Source organism: Sinocyclocheilus anshuiensis, unplaced genomic scaffold (assembly GCF_001515605.1).
Source record: "Sinocyclocheilus anshuiensis isolate Anshui unplaced genomic scaffold, SAMN03320099.WGS_v1.1 scaffold1910, whole genome shotgun sequence".
Lineage (NCBI taxonomy): Eukaryota > Metazoa > Chordata > Actinopteri > Cypriniformes > Cyprinidae > Sinocyclocheilus > Sinocyclocheilus anshuiensis.
Window position 1 is genome coordinate 611,113 of NW_015546013.1, and position 16,200 is coordinate 627,312.

At 36.9% G+C, this 16,200-nt stretch overlaps 1 protein-coding gene across 1 annotated transcript in view; it reads left to right on the forward strand.

The window, feature by feature from the left end:
- Positions 1 to 2,092: 2,092 nt before the first annotated feature.
- LOC107698499 (semaphorin-6B-like) overlaps positions 2,093 to 16,200 on the forward strand; it is a 139,540-nt gene continuing 125,432 nt past the window's right edge. The window contains exon 1 of the mRNA XM_016499525.1: positions 2,093 to 2,753. The gene's annotated coding sequence lies outside the window, so the exon portion shown is untranslated. The remainder of the gene's footprint in view (positions 2,754 to 16,200) is intronic.

Genomic DNA, 16,200 nt, shown 5'->3' on the forward strand with positions numbered 1-16,200 from the left:
CATCTGTTTCAATGCTTGCCTAGAAATATCAGCATAATGGTTTCCTGATGCTCATCTCCTCAGCAACAGAAGCAAGGGTGATGAAAACCTGCCTGACAGGAATATTACTAAAAAGTGTTGCCCCCCCGCTCTTTTTTCTCTTTGATCGCAGTTTCTTTGGGGGATATCAGGGAAACTGGACTTTCAGAGTCTTGTTTTCAGGCCTGAAAAAATATTTGCATTACACACTTGAAAAGGGCTTGTTTTTCCAGTCTTTTTCTACAATTGAAACTCTTTTATGATTTATCTGAGGAGTTCAAGCACTGAGTGTTACTAATTTGCTAATTTGTCTGATTTAAGCATTGCTATTTGATGTGAACAACCCTTGAGAAATGCATGCATGTGCTTTTGATCCTGTGTCTCAGTGCGTTTGTAGTCTTTTGAGTGCATTTTAAACTTTAATGAGTCACATCGAACTGGTGAATATATCAGACTTGGAAGCAAAAATCCCACACATCTCAGTGAATCAGCTGAGAATCCATCTGGAAAATCTGTTCTGCGTATGTGACAGAAAGAGAAAAGCAGTACCGTCTATGCTGCTGAGTCACCTGAAGTGTTGAAATGACACTTGCATAAATTTCTGTTTTTACATATGAAATAGAATTAGACTGCCTGGATTTTTTATACACTTCATTTTGTGGACCGTTATGAATGCTTTTTTTTTTTTTTTATTCTTTGACTGCAGGTTCAACCTAAAATCATCAGTATAGAATTGCAGTCAGGGTTATGGGTTGGGTCAAGAGTAAATTATATTATATTTTATATTATATTATTATATATTATATACTGGTTCGGTCTGTTTATGTCTTTTGTTGCTTCAGCAGGTGCGGCAGTCAAAAACCAAACACAGATGGTCCAAAGCATTATCTGAGAAGAGCCTTTGTTGTCCACATGGTGGTGAGGATTCTCGCTTTAAATAAACTGAAGTTAAATAATAAAAGTTACCCTGACACATATCCTGGAGTATATTTGGTCCCTGTGCATTAGTCACATGCATCTTCACAGACAATAACACATCATTTTTTTAAAAACATATTTGCTTATGCAGTAAGGATTCTACATCTGAAGTGTGTAAAACTGCATATTTTTCTTCTGTGGAACACAAAAGAAGAAAAACACTGTGAGCTAAACAACATTATAGAGCCCACTGACTTGCATTGTATGGAGAAAAACAAAACAAAACACTAAGACATTTCTCAAAATATCTTCTTTTATGTTCCACAGAAGAAAGTCAGTCATACAGGTTTGAAATGACACAAGGGTGAATAAATGATGAGTAATTTGAATTTGTGGGTAAACCTTCTCTTTAAGATCATAAAGGAATCCTCTGTATAGGATTCTTAAGGTTTTTTTTATTTTTTTATTTTGCTGAAGTTCTTGATGTATTATTAGGTTCTTCAGATTTCTGTGTATGGATGAAAACTAAAGTAGATTATTATAGACAATACAAACATGTTTTTTATGTAATTAATATACATTTTAAAGAGTGTAATCATAATTAACTATTTTATAGCAGTAGAAGTAGAAGTCTAAGGAGGGTGCTCTCGAGTAGCTATTAAAAATCATATTGCTTAGAGGTTGATCTTTCACATCTCAGAAGACTTAAAAAGGCCTAAAATGCATTTAATTCAAGCACTTACTTTATCTCAGATGTTTCTCCTGAAACCACATAAGACGCAAACCAAATATGTTCACATGGAATTAATATGGGTACAGATCATTTGGTCTTAAGCCAGTTTGATGAGAGATACGTCTGTTCATACTGAGATATGTAATTGTGAATACAGTTTGAGACATTGTTGAGATCTCCACTGAATCTCGGAGGACGTGTGAAATCAATAGGGTATTTTTCTCAGGGGAAAATCCATTCTTTCTATTTGATCTCCATTTAATCTATAGGAGAAACAATTGAGATATTAATTAGATCTAATTATCAGAGTGTATATACGTTGCCTAAGCAAATGAATATGTGTGCTTGTGCGTGAGGGAAAGCGAGAGAGAGAGAGAGAGAGAGAGATCCATCCCCCCTCTTGGATGGTTAGGTGCCTCAGTCTGAAGCCCGCCGATGAAGCTCGTGTTCACGCAGCGCTCGGCGTCTCACCGGTGGATGTAAATATCAGTTTATACGACAGCAGAACGCACAGACTGATTCATGAGCATCGCCAAAGGAACCGCTGGAGAGACGCTCCGCTCCGCTCCAGACTGCAGGAGGATGTACGGCGTTATTAACCATCCCCGAAACCATTTAAGGACCCTCAGACATTGATATCTTCATATGCACGTGAATCCTCTGCATTTGAAAGGCTTTCAGCGGGCGGACACACACGCTGCGCTGTGCGTCTTAACGCAGGACTGCGCTTTTGGACCCGTGCCACGGTTGTTTGTCTCCGTCCGTTCACCCAACCACACCTACCCGTTATATCTTCACCGAATTACAGCAGTGGCGTCCGCACACCGGATCCCGACAGATCCCGTCGCGAAAGGGACATTGTGTCTGCGTGAGCCGGTGGAAGAACGCGGATCCACTGCGCTATAAACGCCCGGTGCGCACCGGACCCGCTCAAAGACCCCCGTGTCGGACCGATATGTCAGCCCGGTGCGCGTGATCGCTTTGGAGGAGAGGCAGGTGAAATTATCAGCTTTGTCCCGCATCCTGCGCCAAGAAGGAACGCATCACCCTGAGGATTTAAACGCACAGACATCCAACTTACCAGGTGAGCCGCTCAGTCATATTAGCGATAGATTTAATGCACATTAGAGTCAGAAATTAACTTTTTTTATTATTAGGTAAATTAATTCCAGTGGCATTTTGTCAGGATTTGAATGGCTGATTTCATCACAAACGCTTCATATTAGCTCTGCGGAGGCGCGGAAACCGTAATTACTGGCCTAAAATATTAGGAATGGTCGAAAAATATAAAAACAGAGGATGAATTACATATTTTTGCCCCCCAGACTATAAATATATATGGAGCTCTTTGGGGCATTTTTTGCCCTAAACCCTTGTTAATTTCTGACCATGGTGCACATTTGATCTTGTAGAAGGTTCAAGTCATTGCATCCACCCTAGTCATAAAATCCTGGAGGAATATATGAAATAGCATTAACGTTTGGAACCAACCTTAATGGGATCCATCATCCAGTGAGAATCCTTTAAGAATCAAATCCAACTGGATGAACTGAAATTCCTCCAGGATTTTTTTGGGATTAAACGATTCTACAATTCTACTTATTGTAATGGAATAATGTCTTGCTATTGGGCGGTTAAAGGAAATCACATGGAAGCTGAGAGTTTGTGAAAGATTTTCTTTACATTCCTTTTGATGAAGGCATTGGTTCTATTGGTGATGTAAAAGTCCTGTTAGGAAGCATGGCTTTCTGAAAGACCACCATAAATCCTTAAGATGGTAAATCAAGTATTAAGTCAATACATACATACACCCTAGTCAAGTCGAAATAGGTACTGGATATATATATTTGGAATTGGAATTGGAATTTGAAACCAATTCTAATAGGATTCAGTAGGAGTTCCAGGTGTTTTTTATTCTTGAGTCTTATTGGATATTGTGTAATCTTTTTCAGAGCTTTATATGTCTTGTACTGAATTAATGTTTCGCTGCTGGACATTTTAAAGGAAATCACATGGATTCTTTTCGATTCTAATGATGGTCCGAAAGATCTAGTTTTTGTTTGTGTGATGTTTCATTTTGTAAAAAAGTTCCAATTAGAATTCTTTAGAATTGCTTTTAAATCATGATGGAATTCTGTTTGCATCCCTTTAGGAAATGTAACCAGGTGTAGCTGGTTGATAAGGCTCTTTTTCATCTCATTCAGGGCTTGTTGGCTCTCAGTAGCATGTCTCATAGGTCATGCATGCACGATCCATATCTTGCAAAACTGTTTAGTTTGAGCGATCTGATGCGGTGTGGCTTTCATTGGTTCATCGTTCTATTGTTGTGAATGCATGCACACTTCAGGCTCGCTGATGCTTCATAATGCTGCGGCTCTTGCTGGTAATAAACAAACCTCTCTAGTGCCAGGCTTATGTAAAGCACATTTCGCATGTCAACAGTGTTTCTGAAGACAAAGCTTTCATATATTGTCTAGGAGGATAGAGGATCGTTTCACCATGTGCTTTGGGATATACATGCATGACTGAAATACAATCACCACCTGAATTTGACTTTTGTCCTTTGTGTTCTACATGTGATGATTGTTGGGTTTGTTGCTCTAGTAATTTTGCATAATTTATAAGCTTAGTTAAGAGGAACTGCTTCCCTTGCTTCCAAGGAAAACTAGCCATTTAAAAGGTAAATTTAACAAACTTTAAAATGCTTTTATGATGGTACCGTGGTACAGTGAGGCTGTCAGAAGGTAATACCATGGTATACACTGGAAATGTATATGACCACCCTCATACAAGAAGCTTTCAGATTCTGTCTTTTTAATGGATTTTTTAAAATGATGACAAATGGTGTCAAGTTAACATCTTTTGCAGTGTGTTTTTTTGGGGCTAACAAAAAGGGTCAGTCCACTTACAGTAGTTAATGCTTTATTTTATTTTATTTTATTTTATTTTATTTTATCCAAGACAACACACATTAATTATACATGGCAATATGTAAAATGTGCCAAAGATTTAGTCAAATTGGCTAATGTTCATCCGTAGTCCTTAAGCAGGTTGATTAGAAATCATGAATTAATGATAAACAATACTTTTCCTGCATTTATTAATAATGTTATTTTTTATATTTACTAATACATATTTAACATTTAAAGTTATAAAAGAACAGATGTATATTGTCAGTGTATTCTGAATAAACAATTAGCAATAGTATAGTTCTAAATTAAAAATGACTGTTAATAAGAACTGTAAAAAAGTTTCCCTTTCAGTCGGTCACTACGAGTCACGTCGTGACCGACGAATGAACAATCCGAGGCATTTAACAAATATTATTATTATTATTAATTATTTTTAGTAGTACTACAAAAAGGACTGAACCAGCTATATACAATATGCTGATGCTGGCTGAAACGACAAACAGAACCTAGAAGAAAACCGACACGTCTCTCCATGAGGCAGTATCTTCCTGAGAAAGACAGAATTGTCCTACGCCAAGATGTTGTAAAAACTAGCTGGCCTGTAACTGCCTGTTGTTTTTCTTTTTGCTGACGTGTTGTCTTTGCCCTCTTAGGCACTGCATGATTTATTTATATTATTTATTTATTTTTACCCATAGGTTCCATGACTTTGAAAAATAAATCATATGTAAGGACAGACTGGAGACGTGCAGCGGAGAACAGAATGTTTAGATAGACGATAACATCTACAGATAACAGTGGAAATGTACACTAGCTGCATGTTGCACAGATGACGTGAGCTAAAATGTTTGTGTTTGAATACAGTGCACAGTAAATAACAACTAGATTTATGCCTTTTGTTGCTTGTCTGTGCAAAACTCACCGCCACGATGCTAAAGTGTTCTGGGTGCTTGCCAAGGTGTTGATATACAGTTACGAAAGTTGCGTCCCAAATGAAGCACTATACACTATGCACTTATACGCTATACTTAGTGTACTCATATCTCATAAAATCGTAACTCCGATCATATAGAAAAGTAATAGCACACCACTTATAGAAAAATGAAGGGCTGCATGATAATGGTTACACTAATAATCACAATTATTTTGCTCAAAATGATTATTAATCACAATCAATTTCATTTGACAAATTTCTTTTACATTTCATTAGAATTATTGCACTTTCACATAAACACAAATTAAGAAAATATTATTATATTATATTGCAGATTATGTTATTTATCATGTACATTAATGCACTCTTTTCATTAAGAAAACTGGTATAACCTTTCTCTCAAAAGCTAAAACAGTGAAATTCCTAATATTGATTGTAGTAATTTTAAATTATGTTAATGCATTTCTTTTAAAACACTAAAAAAGTCTTTGCACTTATGCAACCTCTATGCTACCATACATTTATTCAACAACTACAATCGCAAACAATATAGTCGAGATTTATTTTTGTGTATATCGCAGATTTTGCAGACGATTATGCCTAAATAATTGAGAGAAGCAGAAATAATGATCACAATTAAAATGCGATTAATCGTGCAACAGTAATCGGTATCATTTATATCATAATGCATGACAAAGTTTAATACTCAGAGTTGTAAGTTTTATTAAATCATTAACCCAATAGATGAGCAGTACTATAGTTCCCTCTAACACGTACCACTAATGTAATTAACTAATGTAATTCTATAGTGGTGAGTGGAATCTACACCAAATATAATTTTTGCATTCCCATTTGCCCCAATAGCAACAGTAACAGTATTTCTATGACTTTTCAGAAGAGAGATTATTTTATATATATTATTATATTATAATTTTTTCATATCAAGAGATTACATTGGTCAGAAGAGAGAAAGATGTCAGATATACTGTCTCTTCCTCAGCAGTGTTAACTAGTTTTCTGCAATTGAATGGCAATATCATAGACTGTATAAAAACATGGACGTAGTGTCCGTGACGTCACCCGTAGGTTTCCGAAGAGCGTTTTTGAAGCCTAAAGTAGGCGGAGCCGGCCGTCGCCATCTTGGCAGCGCGTCACCGCGCGTCACTCCCGGATAATCGAAAATTGGCAAAGAGGTGGGAGCTGGTTGCTGAAACCACGCCCACCTTGCTCGACGGTGGTGACAGCAGCGGCAATCCACCTGTCACTCAAGTGGACGCGCCCTTAATTATGCAGAACTTTAAGGCTTAATATAATTTAAACGGATGAGTTATAAAAAAAATCACCCCCCTCACAGTTGTCATGAAGAGCAAAATTAGCTATATAGACCAAAATAATTTTTTGAACCAGGCTGTAAACATGTTTTTTTCTGCTGTAAAGTTGGGCATTTTAACATGGGGAGTCTATGGGATTGACTCCCTTTTGCCAGTTGACGAATTACAGTTTAAGTCACTTCCGTGTTGGCTTCACGAGAGAGAGCGGGAGGTTGCCGCTTGGCCAAGATACTATAGTGGCGTAAATGTACATTAATTTCTTTTTAAATGAAAATGTAAAAAATTTCAAGTAATTGTAGAAATGCGCCATCACGGTCTGTGAAAACCGTCCGTAGAGAGAAATAGAGTGAACGATGAACCCCAGAGAGAAGTTGGATGTGGTCTATATATAATTTTGAATCCAATTACATGTTTGCTGCTTGCCGATTGCGAGATGCTTTTTTAGAGTGATTGTTATTCACAAAACTGGAAACGATAACAAGATTTTCAGACAAAATGCTTCCTTTTTCAAGATCAGCTGGCTGATATTGACTGAATGTGTGTGTGTGTGTGTGTGTGTGTGCATGTTTATGTGGTTTATGAGGACACAAATTTGTATAATAGCATGGGTATGACATAGGTATTACAACGAGAAGGTGATTTATGAGGACATTTTCAGTGTCCCCGTAATTCAAAGATGAACCCCAGAGAGAAGTTGGATGTGGTCTATATATAATTTTGAATCCAATTACATGTTTGCTGCTTGCCGATTGCGAGATGCTTTTTTAGAGTGATTGTTATTCACAAAACTGGAAACGATAACAAGATTTTCAGACAAAATGCTTCCTTTTTCAAGATCAGCTGGCTGATATTGACTGAATGTGTGTGTGTGTGTGCAAAAGAAAGACATAAAGATACACGGATTGAGCCAGAATTGCTTGAGAAGGATTGATAGTGCATTTGTGTAAGAGTTGTGTCAGTATCTATGTGTTTGTTGGACAGAAAGGGAGGGTAAACAGAGCAGGCCTCAATGTGTGTGAGAGAAAGACACTCTCACACACACACACACACACATAGAAAGTGAGACAGGGCTTGACTCTCTCCGACTGACTAGCTTTGAATAGCCCCCCTGTTATCTCTGCAGTGCACGCAGACAGCAGCGCAGCAGGCCAGCCAGGCAGGTGCTGCACAAAAATAGCAGGTGTCTGTTCGGTTAATACACATCATCCCCCCTTCCCGTCTCTCCCGGGGGCCGAGCACCCATCACTGGGGTGCGGCAGCGTCAAGGAGACCCACCTCCTCCTCATGCACCGCACGCTAAGATTTTCAGACAAAATGCTTCCTTTTTCAAGATCAGCTGGCTGATATTGACTGAATGTGTGTGTGTGTGTGCAAAAGAAAGACATAAAGATACACGGATTGAGCCAGAATTGCTTGAGAAGGATTGATAGTGCATTTGTGTAAGAGTTGTGTCAGTATCTATGTGTTTGTTGGACAGAAAGGGAGGGTAAACAGAGCAGGCCTCAATGTGTGTGAGAGTAAGACACTCTCACACACACACACACACACATAGAAAGTGAGACAGGGCTTGACTCTCTCCGACTGACTAGCTTTGAATAGCCCCCCTGTTATCTCTGCAGTGCACGCAGACAGCAGCGCAGCAGGCCAGCCAGGCAGGTGCTGCACAAAAATAGCAGGTGTCTGTTCGGTTAATACACATCATCCCCCCTTCCCGTCTCTCCCGGGGGCCGAGCACCCATCACTGGGGTGCGGCAGCGTCAAGGAGACCCACCTCCTCCTCATGCACCGCAAGCTCGAGTGACCAAGGGTGACGTCTCGCCGTTGTCCGCAACTTGTTGTGTGTGACGACCGGCCTTGTCCCCTTTCGTGGTCCACGGACCGAAGGATTGCTCGCGTCTTTCACGTTGCTTAAACACACACACACATAGAAAGTGAGACAGGGCTTGACTCTCTCCGACTGACTAGCTTTGAATAGCCCCCCTGTTATCTCTGCAGTGCACGCAGACAGCAGCGCAGCAGGCCAGCCAGGCAGGTGCTGCACAAAAATAGCAGGTGTCTGTTCGGTTAATACACATCATCCCCCCTTCCCGTCTCTCCCGGGGGCCGAGCACCCATCACTGGGGTGCGGCAGCGTCAAGGAGGCCCACCTCCTCCTCATGCACCGCAAGCTCGAGTGACCAAGGGTGACGTCTCGCCGTTGTCCGCAACTTGTTGCGTGTGACGACCGGCCTTGTCCCCTTTCGTGGTCCACGGACCGAAGGATTGCTCGCGTCTTTCAACAATAAGGGAGGATTTAGAGCTCGAGGTGTTATTGGGATGTGTGTGCATCTGTGCTTGTGTGTGTAACTCAGCCGGAGGGTGTATTTTTATTGCTCTTTCATCGCTTTGGAGAGTTAATTGAGTTCTCAGTTATGTGTCGTTTAGGTTTCAAGTAGCTTTTGAAAGGAATCCCAATAGAAGTAGACACATATTAGATGTACTGTAATATTAATTGAGGCAGTATAGCTCAGATCATTTCATTGTTTTAATTGAGTTTTAATTGTTTAATCATCTCTTTTGAAAGTTTAGCCTATATGAGACCACCAAACCTTAATTTTCCTATTGAAAAAAAAAAATAAAATTCTGGCTACATTTCTGCAAAATTACATTGAAAAAATTTTGGTGTAGATACAATGTTTACTCAGAAGTTGCTAGTAAATTTTACAATTAATTACAAAAAAAAGCAAGTAATGCATTGTTATAAACAAAACTCCTTGACTGTTATTTTACTGGACTGCAAAGTTTTAAAGTAAATAGACAAAACTTTTTATGGTTTTTACTATGTTTAACTTATGTATTAATCTTGTATATTTTATATAGTTTGTTTATTAATTGTACAACCTTTGTTATTCACTTTGTTCTCACTATGAAGATAGCCTTGCTGGCTGCTGACATGGCATTAAAAATAATAAGTTAATAAATAATGCACATTTCAAAACACTCAAAGTGAAATGTTCTGTGAGTGGCATTAAATGCGGGTTCAGTTTTTTCTGAAACAGGTGAACGTGAATCTGAATGGGAACGTTTTATGTTGTTTGTTTAGAAATTAAATGTATCATTTACACTAAACCCTAAACTAAAGCTAACTTATAGTGTTAACAAAAACAAACGTAAGTTAAAACGCATTTGTTGAAGCAGCCATGTCATTTTTGTTTGCGTCTAGAAGTTTTTCAACTCTTTTTCGTGACTCGTGTTTCACTGGACGACTCGCAAATGCAATGCGTACCAGGTGAGCTACCTAGCAAGTTTACTATGTCAAAAAAGCCATACATATGGAGTTTATGTGACGCAAACATCAAATCAGTTTTTTCTGAAACAGGTGAACGTGAATCTGGCAGTGTTTTGTGTTGTTTGTTTAGAAATTAAATGTATCATTTACACTAAACCCTAAACTAAAGCTAACTTATAGTGTTAACAAAAACAAACGTAAGTTAAAACGCATTTGTTGAAGCAGCCATGTCATTTTTGTTTGCGTCTAGAAGTTTTTCAACTCTTTTTCGTGACTCGTGTTTCACTGGACGACTCGCAAATGCAATGCGTACCAGGTGAGCTACCTAGCAAGTTTACTATGTCAAAAAAGCCATACATATGGAGTTTATGTGACGCAAACATCAAAATGTATTACACAGAAAAAAAAATGGTGTAGGATTTACTTTGAAACAATTTTCACTCACAGATTACTTGTAAATTTCACAAACAATTACAAAGAAATGACTAGTAGCACATTGAATTACATGTGAATTTTTGAAGGTGAAAGTTTGAAATAGTATTTTATTGTAAAGCATAGTGCAGTAACGTTCAAAGCTAATGTTTTACAGTTTAATTTACAAATGTATAAAAAAAAGTTTTGAGGTGATAAAAAAATATTGTGCAAGGAACCACGACAAAATATGTCAATAGCCTTTCCCGTAATGATATTTTCTGTGAACAGGAATGGGAATTTTTGGTGTTTTACTGCAACTAGTGTTCATTTCACCTGGAAACTGCAGTAAATTGCATGTATAGGCGTGTTTTTGAGGTTTTGCAGAAATGTAGATTGGAGAAGCAAACAAGATATTAATGAGATGTCATATGTGAATAGATTCCTCCTTCTGAAAACTTCAGTATTGCAGTTTGAAGTCTCCATTTGCTCTCCATTTAATCTCATTGCTGTCTAGCAGAAGTAGTAGGAGCAATATTAAAGGCATGTTTTTCTTTCTTATTGCAATTCATAGCTTTCTCCCTCTGAACACTTCAGTATTTTTAAGTTGAAATAAAGTAAAACTGTTCTACGCTAGTTATATTTTAGAAACTCTTGCTTTGGAATCCAATATGTTTCAGTGTCAGAGGCCAAGAATGGACTGATTTTAAATCATTAAGTATTGACAGACTGGAGTCATAGGGAGAGATACAGAATTATGGGAGTGCATCAAACACATTTAGAGAAAATTCATTTGGCAGTTTATTGATCCTCAAAGACTTCATTGTTCTCTCTACTTCCTTGAGATTGGTTAACTGCAAGGCAGCGATATTTTCCCTGACAAGAATTTAGGCGAGTAAACCATCCCCTGTTCTACGGCTTTGCATTCTTCTTCAAAATGCACAGGTCATGCACACTTGTGTCCAGTGAGGCGCTGCCGCGCTTTACATCCAACTGATGTTCTTAAAACAGTATCCTACTCGCCAATACAGTTGAGAGGGCTTCAATGATCTCTACGTGCCGTTTGAAAGTTCACATGGGTCACCTTGAGTCATCTGTGGCGCTAACAACGAGCTGAATGTGAGCGACACAGATAATTCAAGCCAGTCACCGAGTAAAACCATGATATCATAAGAACAGAATGCAGGAATCCACAGGAATGGCTGTTAGCGGTTTCCTGACAGGAAATGAAAGATGTTAGTTCATTTTTGAACAAATTAGGCTTGTGAATGACAAATGGATAGTAAGACAACCTTGGCCGGGACAGGTAACTATACCCTTGCATCTGCTGGATAGTTAAGTTTGTAGTTGATGGTTTTATATGATTTCTAGCTGGTAAAAGTTGAGTCATTAGCTGGTTTGGTGAAAGATGTTATCATTGCAAATGATCAGGGTTTTGTCTTGTTCTGTGGTAAAAGCAAGATCCTTATGTTCTGTCATCATTTACACAAATGAAGATATTTTGAAAAATGCAAATGTGTCTTTGTCCATACATTGCAAGTCAATGGTTTCCAAAGCTTTTTGAACACTAAATATTTAATGTATGCTCATAAAAGAATTATGTTCCGTTTTGGAACTATATGAAGGGGAGTAAATGATGACACAATTGTTATTTTTGGGCATTCTATCTTTTAAAAAAATATTAATTTACTTGAAGCAAAATTTTGTAAAATAATGCAAGAAATATAGCATTATATAAAATATATAAATAAATATAGCATATATAAAACTTAGCGGGTAAGATCTTTCTATTCTGCTCACCAAGGCTGTATTTGTTTGATCAAAAATACAGTAAAAAACAGTAATATTGTGAAATATTATTACAATTCAAAATAAGAGTTTTCAATTTTAATATATTTTAAAATGTAATTTATTCCTGTGATGCAAAGCTGAATTTTCAGCATCCTTACCTCAGTCTTCAGTGTCACATGATCCTTCAGAAATCATTCTAATATGCGGATTTGCTGCCCAAGAAACATTTCTGATTATCAACACAGTGCTTAAGGTTTTTTTTTTTCCAGGATTCTTTGACGAATTGAAAGTTCAAAAGAACAGCATTTATTTGAAATAGAATCACTTGAAACATTATACGTGTCTTTAATGTCTCTTTTGATAAATTTCACATCTCCATTCTGAATAAAAGTGACAATTTCTTAAAAAAAAAAAACAAGTGTAAACCATGTATTTTTCCTTACTTCATTGATTTTACTATATTTATTGAGGCTTATGCATAAGCAACAATAAAAGCTATTTACCAATGGTGTAAGAAAACCATTCTGTGAAAATACAACACATCTTAATATGTCTTGAATTAATTTTTTTTTCTAGATGTGTGGGTTATATGACAGGCTATTAACACAGGAGATGAGAGGAAGCTCTTGTAAGGTATTATGTTGTGAGCGATGTGTATTCCCCAAAGCCCCACCACATAAAAGAGGTCTGTGAAATCAAAAATAGACAACTGGTCATAAGGGGCTCATTTAAAAGCAGTTAACCACCAATTAGCTCCTACATTTTTTAATCAGCGGTTAAACACACAATGTTCCAGAATTAGCCTCCCAAAACTCTCACAAGCTCTTTATTTGTACTCCAGATAACCTTCACTGTAATGTCACCCTGTGGGTCTGTGTTTTTCATTGCTTAGTTCCAGAACCCACAATAATCTGCATTTAGCACATCTTAGCATTATGTACTATCATTTAGGAACATTGTGAGGGTTTTGCAGCGGCCTCATAATGTTTCGTGGTGAACAAGGAGACCGTAACAGCCTGTGTAACTCTCACCTCCCTCTTATTGGAATATAAATTCATGCCGTGCGGCTGGCGGGCGTTGGGTAAACAAATAAAATGCTGTTAAAAGTAACCGAGTGCTAGCACTGATGCGAAACGGAATATTATTCCCTCGCCCGACTTCCCAGCATGGCTCCTTTGACATTGGCGTGTCCAAAACCAAGGTTTCAAATAGTTTTTTGGGGTTTCACCTATCAGGATGTTTCTTGGCTGTTTATATATGACTGTTCATACTGCGTGTGTTGCATTTCTGAATGGATTTCACTGCTAAAAAGTGGAATGGGATGATTTCATAGTCTATATTATGCATATTGAAATTTGCATTCATGCATTTTATTGAAATGCTTGGCAGGGGTTTGTTTATGGTGATGCTAACTGTAGATAGATGGAATGGGACACAAACAAGGCATCCTAAAGGGAAATAAATAGACAAAGAAAACAAATATTTATTTAAAGAATTTAGGAAAACAAAATATAAAAATGCTTGTTTTCAAAGGGGTCCAAACACATATCACAATTAGTGCTGTCAAACGATTAATCGCATCCAAAATAAAAGTTTTTGTTTACATACAATATTTGTGTGTATAGTGTATATATTTATTTATTATGTGTCTATGTATATATCTATGTGTGTATGTATATTCCAGACAAATTTTATGTTTTTATATGATATAAATTATATGTTATTATAAAGATATACATATATACATGTAAATATATACATGTATGTGTGTGTATTTATATATATATTATAAATATACACAGTTCACACACACATATTATGTACACAAAAACTTTTATTTAAGATGTGATTAATCGCGATTAATCGTTTGACAGCACTAATCACAATCATTACAAAACAGAACAAAATAAAAAAAAATTATAATAATACTATTATCAACACATCAACAAACAGACAACAAACACAGTGACAATTAATACTTTGTAAGCATGAAACATGGAACTGCAAAAATCATAGATATAGATAGATAATCTGTCGATAGATTATATATGATTATACAACATTATATATGTATGAAAAAATATATAAATGTATAACAATTTTTATTATTATTATTTTATTGAGAATAATAAAGGTGATAAATAGTTAATATAGTTAATTTATCTGTTTCTATGGAATTTGAAGTACGTACGTATCACTTTTTTAAAGGGGTCATATGATGCTTTTTTAAAGATCATTATTTTGTGTATTTGGTGTAACAGAATAAGAGAAAGGAAAACTTGAAATCGCATCATATGACCCCTTTAAATGTAAAAATTATATATAGATACATACATATCAATTTTTATTAATGTTTTTATTTAAAAAAAATGAATATTTTTTGTTTCAAATGAATTTCTACTACATACTCATCAACTTTTAGATGCAAAAATGATATACACATGTACATTTAAATTTTTATGAATTTTTATTTAAAGGGGTCATATGATGCTGCTAAAAAGAACATTATTTTGTGTATTTGGTGTAATGAAATGTGTTAACACTTCAAAGAGAAAGGAAAAATTGAAATCGCATCATATGACCCCTTTAAAATAAATAAATAAATGTTTAACTTCTTTTGAAACTCTAGAGGAGACATGTGAGACTAATGGGCTTTTTTTAAAGAAAAAAAAATGGGAGATGCTGAAGACTTTGGCAGAAGTCTACATTTGCTCTCTTTTTACACTCATTCCCATCAAAATGTTTAAATGTGAGACTGGGACAGTGTTCAATCATTGTATGCTATGATATGATGTTTTAATATTAAACATGGCACATGATTGGTTTCTCTGTCAAGTAATGTAAAGTTCCTAAACATATTGAGTTATTTTCCCTGCAGTCGCTTGTGATCTGTTAATGCACGCTGAGAGAAGCTCCATCACCCAGTTATGACAGGGACATGCGGAATGCTGGATGTCCCACCATGCTATTGTACAGCTTTTAGAAAGCGGGTAATGCCCCTTTGAAAAGCGCCTGCAATGTGGCAGTATCTGCGAAGAAGTAGATCACACAAGCTCGGCTGGAGAGGGGCATCAATCCCCTGACCTGCTCCCCGAGACACCAGACATGCAGGCGGCGGGGGGTTATTCTTCAGAGCGCACATGGCAGAGGAAAAGAAAGAGCTGAAAACTAACTCGGGTCGCTTTGATTCCAGTGGCAGTTCTGAAGCCATAACTTGATTAATGAGAGTTAGTTGAATGGGCCTTTGAAAAGAAATGTCTTGAAATTCATCTTTGCGTTGTCAGATGTCGCAGGAGCGTTTAGCTTCGTGACCCCCCAAAGCGGAAGAATAAAGTGAGAGGAATTAAGACTTTTTAGAAGTGTGTGATGTTGTTTAAGTGGGCGAGGAACACAGGAACATCTCTGAGGAAAAGTGCATGATGTGATTTTGGAGAAGATGACCGCCAAAATAACTGTCTACCTTTCTCTCGCTCACAGACTTTTTGTTCTCTTTTGCTATTCTTTTTTTTTTTCTTGGGCATTTAGCGTTGTTTTAGTCTTTTCATTTCTCCCTGTGGTGCATGATGGGAAATCTGTCAAGAGCAGTCAACTCTGCAAACAGACTGCTTGCAATTCATTCTCAGTTTAAATGGCAAAACCAACACTGTAAGACAAAGCAGAAGCATCCATAACATCCCGTCTCCTGTAAACAACAGGCAACAGAGCGTATACATATATGGCTATTTGATATTTTAAAGGGGTCATATGGTGCATTTTATTATTTTGAATGAACCTAAAAATCATTTTATTGCTAAAATTAAAGTTAAATGGCAAAAACATTCATTTTATATATATATATATATATATATATATATATACAGTACTGTCTCTCATGCTCACCAAGG